Here is an 8,199-nt window from a genome sequence, read left to right on the forward strand (position 1 = left end):
GTATGCTAACGTTTCTTATTTCTTTATTGCCCACAAGGGGCTAAACATAGAGGGGACAAACAAGGACAGACAAAGGGATTAAGTCGATTACATCCAACCCCAGTGCGTAACTGGTACTTAATTTATCGACCCAGAAAGGATAAAAGACAAAGTCGACACCGGCAGAATTTGAACTCAGAATGTAACGACAGACAAAATATCGGTAAGAATTTCGCCCGGCGTGCTAACGTTTCTGCCAGCGCGTCGCCTAAAAACTTTTGCTTTATTCTTTTCTATTCTAGGTACATGGCCTGAAATTTGAGAGAGGGGGCCAGCCGTTAGATCGACCCTAGTACGAAACTGGTAATTCATTTATCGACTCCGAAAGGCAAAGTCGACCTCGGCGGAATTTGAACTCAGAATATAATGACAAACGAAATACTGCTAAGCATTTCGCCCGGCGCGTTAGCGCTTCTGCCATCTCGCCGCCTTATGACCTGCATATATTACGAAAGAAAGTGTATGACGTTGACATTCTGAAGATATAAAATGATTTTTGTTGCTAAACTGTTTTAGTCACCTGGAGCATTAATGGTATTAAAAGAGGAGAAAAATATTGCCAATACATTATTTTAGATAACGAAGTTTTGGAAATGTTTTGAGCGTAGAAGTATGTTCTAAAAAAAAAATTGCAGTGTATTTGATATTGAGAAATAGATAATGCAATATTTCTATTGTTCAAAAGAATACAACAAAAGCCTTTTATATTTCTGTGTAAGGAAAAACAATAAAAGAAATCATTTCAACAGATTTCGATTTGTGCCTATTTGTTTATATTCATATAATTTATTTTTGTGATCTGCACTGTTTACTAAATTATTTGTTCTGAAGCAGTGTGTTGTAACTAAAACAATTACTCTGCGGATAAATCCGTTTAACAAAGACGAAAATTAAACATGTCTAAACTTATCTACGATTTAATAATTACGTAATTAACTTACATTTTATTATGATGAACACACTAACTTATTTCACTCACATAATAAATGGTTTATTTTTTTCTACTTTACATGTATTAATTAAAATACAATACGTAGGTTAATTTCAACACATATACTGCATAAACCGTTTTCTATCTAGATATCTCTGCTCGAGTAGAAAATGTTGGAATTTATTCATTGAATAGTTTCAACATATACACATCCTACAAATCATACATACATACTTGTGCCAAAATTTGAAACTACAATAATACCCACATTCTCCTTCCCCCTTCATCGTCACCCCTCCCTCGTACCCCTACCCCAACCCTACACATTCCAACCCCACCTTCCCTAATTTCCCCTCCAACTCCACCCCATCCCTTACACCCCCTCCCACATATCCCCTCTACTCCCACCCTCTGCCTACTCACATACAACATCTGTACCCCACCCTCAGCCTAACACACACCCCACCCTTACTTTCCCCACTCTCGCCTCCCCTACCTCCCAACACCAACAAAACTCACTACTACATCATACACAACACGACATCACATCATACACCACCACGCACACACTAGCACTGACCACTTCCCAGCCCCAAATCGTCACACCTACACATGCACACACGCAGGCGTCAAGGTCACCATCCGGCTTCCACACGCACATACATACTCTCCTATACACACGCACCTTCCTTTTCGGATCACCACTACTTTATTATCTCCCCTTCTTCCTAGCTCTCCTGTGTGAACCTTCTGAGCGGCATTCGCCATGATAGATCACTAGCCACTACACATTCTTTATTTTCACTCCTTGTTTCTTTCTGTGTTCCTTTCTGTGGAAGAGCGTAGGCTCGAAACGTTAAATACTTTTTCACCTCTCGAGCGTTAAACTAATACATCTGTTTGTTGTCTACACCACCTGTCTTCGTCTTTTTTTGTGGATCCTCTCTCTCTCTCTATATATATATATATATGTATGTATAGGAGAGTATTGGAATTCGCTTGAAGCATTGTATATTGTTTGTAAAGAATAAAAAGTTTTGAATGGTATAACAATGCACTATATTATTATTATTATTATTATTATTATTATTATTATTATTATTTAATGTTAGCGTCGTATGAAGCTAAATTTATAAGTTCTAAAATTGCAGAAGAATTCGTAGCTGGGCTGTTTGGTTTAATGGTAAAACACTTGACATGTAATCACAGAGATGTGAGTTCGAGTCTCATGGCTGGCCGGCAACGTATTTTTATGCGTTATATGGATAAGTTATCCTCATCACGCTCTTTATAGCATTATCACGCGTTTGAGAAATAAACTTATTTCTGTATATTATTATAATAATTATTATTAAAACGTCATGATCTCAACTGCTTTACCCACGCTAAACTGCAACACAGGCGATCTTCTATAATCTTAAAGTCTGTGTCACATTTTACTTTTAGAATAAAGTATTGTGCTTATGCATTAAGTCCGTTGTCTTGCTATGAGATATTTTTTGTCTGTTCTGGGTAGTGTTTCCTCCATTGTATTGAATATACGTTATGGTTACGGTTATAATCCATAAATTTCTAGAAACAGCTTATACTCTCGTCTTCACATACTTTATATGAATCTCACAAAGCTCCTCCGTTTTTTAAGGTTTACAATCAGGATTGAAATTTGCGCTACATGTTAATGAAATACACTAATTTTTTACCGTGGTGCTGATGTTATTTTCTCTGCATTATCATCGTCAGCTGAATATACTACCTCAGACTCGTTATGTATCAATTCACCATTTGCTATAAAAAGGTCGAATTTAAGTATTCCAATGTTTTCATAATTCCTCAGGTTTCTCAATTTATTAACAATTATAATATTTTTTTATGTTTTAAAATTCATTTCGCTTAAATTAACATCGAGGACAAATTCAACTTCAATTTGCTGTTCTCTCAATAATAACTAAATCTTTGGTTTCATCTCCATGTTCCTATTGCTTTTGATACACATTAGCATTATTAAAACAACAGTTTATGTAATTATGAATATTTTATGCATTTATAGGAATTTCTACCATTAAAGTACAATACGCTTTCTTTATTTGCTAGATTTTACTCTTTATTTCTTTCCTGGCAGTATCTGATCTGATTTTTCCCTAAATCTTAAAGTTTTCTATCTAAATAGATTGTTTAAAAGAATAATCTCTCAAAGTTACACAGTAATCAGCAGTTAGAGTAATATTTGCTTCTGATTTAGGCACAAAGTCAACAGTTTTGAGAGGAAGGCGTAAGTCATTAGCATCGATGCCAGTACTTGTCTAGAGCATAATTTTATCGACCTTTAGAAAGACGAAAGGCAAAGCTGACCTCGGTCGTAGATTTTTACAGGTTGAGTAATGATATATTACGTTTAAAATGTTTTACATAAGAGTTTTACTTACTTGTGTCTGAATATTTACATGAGTATGCACCATAATTTATTATCTCATTAGTAGTAAAAGGCAAATTCAGAACTATAGGCTTTTAAACCCTTTATTAGAAAAACGATGCCTAATAAAATAATAGATTTATTTTTACGTATTGATCGTTTCTGTCGCAGCATCACTCCCAGAAGGTTTATTGATTTATCTTTTCAGACCACAGTATCAATTATATGCGTGATATGATGTTTATTCAACCGACAAAGAGAAATGACTAATTATAAAATTATCGACACTGCAATATTGAAAATATATAGTCATATTGGTGAGATTTAAATTACGAACGTGGTGGGACAGAACGAAATGCTTTCAGACAATTTGATAATGGTATAATTTCTATCACATACTCAACTGACAGTGGAGTATTGGTTACCTCCTTGTGTTTAAGCACAACCCTTACAATACGCTTAGATGTCTTTACAATGTGCAAAGAGTCCCTCAGAGTCTTTCATATGCAATTGAGTCTTTCATACGCTCTCAGAGACTTTTATATGCAATTGATAAATGCATGTTATCTGATATAAAATTTAATTACTAGAAACGAAAGGAATTTCCTTCTCTACATATCTAGTTTAATGTATTTTATGGTATCCCAGCATGTCCCCATTCAATTGGCGGAAACTTGTAAAAGATTACTTACTATTATATTGACGAATATCTACAATATATTTTCCAGTTATATTCCATCGTGTATGGAGGTTCTTGTTTTCCATTTCGCTTTTCTTGCAACAAATTTCGATTTTAATATTTCGTAGCCCCTTCATAAAATGTGATATTGAATACAGCTTCAGTGCGTATTTAATATTCAAATAACTGGTTAAAAAAAGACCGAAAAACCAAAGGCACAAAAAACATATTTTCCTTTTAATAAACATTGATAAAAAATCATTACATATATTTTTTACCAGTAGTTTTTAAGATATGAAAGAAATACAAAAGAAATCGATGAACCGACAAGGAGACGAATAGTGTTCGAAAATTGTTCTATGGACACGTTGGATGGCAATGATAATGTTAAATATTATTGTCAAAATTCTTCTCTTTTGTCTTGTAGCAATGAAGGTTCAAAGCATTTCGTCCTGTCCCAGCACATTCGTAATTCAAATCTCAATAATATGACTATATATTTTCAATATTATTGTTTCGATCATTTTATACTAGTCATTTCCTTTTGTCGATTGAAGAAACATCATATCACGGATATGTCAATTGTTATATGTCAATTATATTTCTCAGATCACCGATAGCGAAACTCATTTCACCGATTTTAAATTGTAAAAGGAAACTGAATTTCGTGATTAATTTAAATGGATCAAAGGAAAAAGATGTTACTCTTGCTTCTCATGGTGAAAACGCATATCAAAAAGCAATCCAGCCGTGACAATGTCTTCATATATTCTCCGATAGAGTGTCTCGTGGTTTACATTAGCCCTTGTGTACTTCATGTTTAATACCGTACAAAGTGAGTGTTGTGGGTGTTATATCTAGCAGGTACAATGAAGAGGTAGAGGCCCCTTTGTTGGAATGTAGATTTATTAATAGATTAACGGATTCTCAGGCGACAAAACAAGATTATAGGTTCCACAACTCCCATTGATGTATATATTTTAAACCCTGTTATGTTGCTGTTCGGTTTTCGGTTGTGCAGGAAAATCAAATAGCATCGATTATATCACTTCTACATGAATATCTATTATCGATTATATATATATTCCTTACACTAACAATATACCAAAATATAAAGAAATATGACAAGTTGGAATCCAGTATATATTGATTCGTTGTGATACTTCACTGAAAAGTAGAAAAATATGAAATTGGAAGCAAGAATGATAATGCTATTTATGCAATTCGAATCCTACATTACGGTTTTCCAGGAGAATCATTAGAGCGTTGGACAAAATGACTAGCAACTTTACCTACTCATTACGTTTTAAGTGCAAATACAACCGAGGCCGAATTTACCTTTAATCGGGGCAATGAAATGAATACCGCTCAAGTACTGTTGTTAAGGCATTTTACGGGCTCCGTTTCCTCAAAATTGCTGACATTGTGCAAAAATTTGAATGAATTATTATTATTAAGGTGGTGAGCTAGCAGAATCAATAGAACTTCAGAAAAAAATGTCTATCGGCATTTCTTATGGAGCTTTATATTCCGATTTCAAATTCTGTCGAGGTTGACTCTGCTTTTCAACGTTCGGCTTTGAAAAAGTAGGTACCATTCAAATACTACGATTGATGTAATCCAAAACTGTAATCAAAAACTGCTGGCCCTCTGTCGAATTAGAAACCATTATTATTCCACTTGTCACACAGTATTTGTTGCTGGTTATGTAATATGGTTGGGAAGCATATTTAAAGAACTGGGGTTTCAACATTAATTGTTAAGCAGTCCCAAGGAAAGCTGATTTCCGTAAGCGGTCCACCATGACGTTGTTCCCATTTTAAAAAGAAGTTTTCAGTTCTGCCGCTCACATTTCCGAACACTCCGACTACAACTGGGACCACATCAACCGCTTTCATTTCCCAAATGTTTTCTCTCTCATGCTGGTAGTTCGTATCTCTTAGCCCTTTTCAATTCTTTGTCAGAAACATCTTATCAGCTGAACAAACCGCATCTAACATCAAACGGTATTTGTTTACTTCATTAATCCCCACAATACCGAGTTGGTGGTGTTCACTTTCATGGTCACATTGTTCTGCAAGCTACCATAAAATCTTGGCATGAACATTTACCACGATGCCTTCAGGTTTGCACCCATAACATAGTCTTGCTCTTGCAAGATTGTGCTTTTTACATGAGGAAAAAACTGTCCCTCTCGACACCAGCGCAGCAGCGACGGCAGCGGAGGCGGCGGCGGCAGCAGCGCTGGAGGAAGTGACAGCAGCAGCAGTGGCGGAAACAGTGGCGACTGCAGTAGTAGTAGTAGTATTGGTATTAGTAGGTGCAGCAGCAGCAGCAACAACAACGCAATTCAGCGCACAATAGATTTTAGCGGGAAAAATAATACTACAATTGAAGGCGGTGATGGCGGTGTGGAGAGTGGCAACTTTGGGAGTGGCCACTACTCCACCACCATCAGGATCAACACCAATAGAAGAAGAAGCAGCAGCAGCAGTAACAACAGCAACGTCGACGATATCAACAACAAAAACAACGGCAAGAGGTTTTCTGATGTAGCAAATACAAAGAAAGAAGTGTTCACTCTCCTTCTCATGGACAACATTCCAGAACTTTCAAAAACAAAAGACATCATCAAAGTTGAAGAGGGTAAGGCATCAGTGCTCGTAGCTCCCGAAATAATAGAGGCAAAAATTAAAAATACAGCATATTTTAAATGCGCATCACAGGAAAGTAGGTGTTCCGAAATAGCTTCCATCAGTCATGTCAAGAAGGCCCTCAGTGATATTGTAATTGATGTGGATCGCATACAGAGAGGGGAGGGGGCAGTTTTCCAGCATTGATGTTCTCTTAAATGTGATAACCTCTCACGAAGACGCGCAGTGCCAGCTCAATGGACTGAAGAGTGGATACTGTGTCCCACATACATCTCGAATAGAACGACGGGAATTAGAGTAAACGGTGTGTCACCAGGTGTAAACGTCTGGTGGATCGTTGCCTGTGCGGTGCAGGACCCATAGTCACACCTGGAGGTAAAAAGGAGCAGTAAGGGTAGAACTGGTGTGGGATCAACTTGGATATATCTATCCGTATGAAACCGTAAAATACCGTGAAATTCCTGGACGTTATCCAGCTGCCCAGCGGAGTACAACTACGTGTCATCGTAAATCACAGGAAGCCCAGATGTGACACCTGTGTGGCCACGAACCACCTGAGATCGTTCATCTCCTAAAAGTGGTGAAGCACGCGCCACGCCTGCAGCCTACAGCACACCCCCAACAACAACAGAAGCACGTGAACCCCATACAATGGGAAAAACAAGCCAGGGTATCTGTGAAACCAGCACCCCTCTCACACTTTCCAAAGCTTATACCAACAGAAGCACACTCACACCATCATAGAAACACTCACACACCCCGACACAGACTATATAGACACTATCCTCTACTCATCTCGTAGTGAAGATGAGGAAGAACCCCACAAATTAAAAACTCAAAAGGCAAAGGAAACAGAAAACAAAAGAACCTACATCAACACGCGAGAACACGGAAACCATCAACACATCGAACACAGGCACATAAAAAACAACACCAAATCTACCATCCCCATAACCACCACTACCACAACCAAATTCACCAATGCATTCAAACACCACAAAAAACCCCCAAAATTCCAGTCAGTTGCGTGAGGCCTTTCGCCAGTAACTTGGTCGGTTGTTCGGAGAGAGTGGCGGGGCGGAGATAATCGCAGACTTCAGTCTCTACCTTGACGGCTTGCCGTGTCTCTCGGTGGCCGACGTTTACCGCTGTGAACGACAGATAACTTCAGCAGAAATTCAGGATGCCCCTGTCGGTTGCACGGCGCAAGTCACGCGCTTTAAATGGTCTATCTTATGAACCTTACGTAAATATGCCAAAGCTGTGCTGTATAGCATTAAGGAGTTTCTTCTTCTTCTTCTTCTTCTTCTTCTTCTTCTTCTTCTTCTTATTATTATTATTATTATTATTATTATTATTATTATTATTATTATTATTATTATTATTAGTAGTAGTAGTAGTAGTAGTTGTTGTTGTTGTTGTATCACGATATTGATAACTTAATTTGTATGCTGAACATTTGTTGTACTGCAGAGAGTTGCTATAT

General features: G+C 37.2%; 1 long non-coding RNA gene across 1 annotated transcript in view; it reads left to right on the forward strand.

The window, feature by feature from the left end:
• LOC128248845 (uncharacterized) overlaps positions 1-789 on the forward strand; it is a 99,811-nt gene extending 99,022 nt beyond the window's left edge. The window contains exon 5 of the long non-coding RNA XR_008264965.1: positions 282-789. This is a non-coding gene — a long non-coding RNA (uncharacterized LOC128248845). The remainder of the gene's footprint in view (positions 1-281) is intronic.
• The last annotated feature ends 7,410 nt before the right edge of the window (positions 790-8,199 follow it).

The sequence above is a fragment of the Octopus bimaculoides genome, chromosome 10, assembly GCF_001194135.2.
Source record: "Octopus bimaculoides isolate UCB-OBI-ISO-001 chromosome 10, ASM119413v2, whole genome shotgun sequence".
Classification (NCBI taxonomy): domain Eukaryota; kingdom Metazoa; phylum Mollusca; class Cephalopoda; order Octopoda; family Octopodidae; genus Octopus; species Octopus bimaculoides.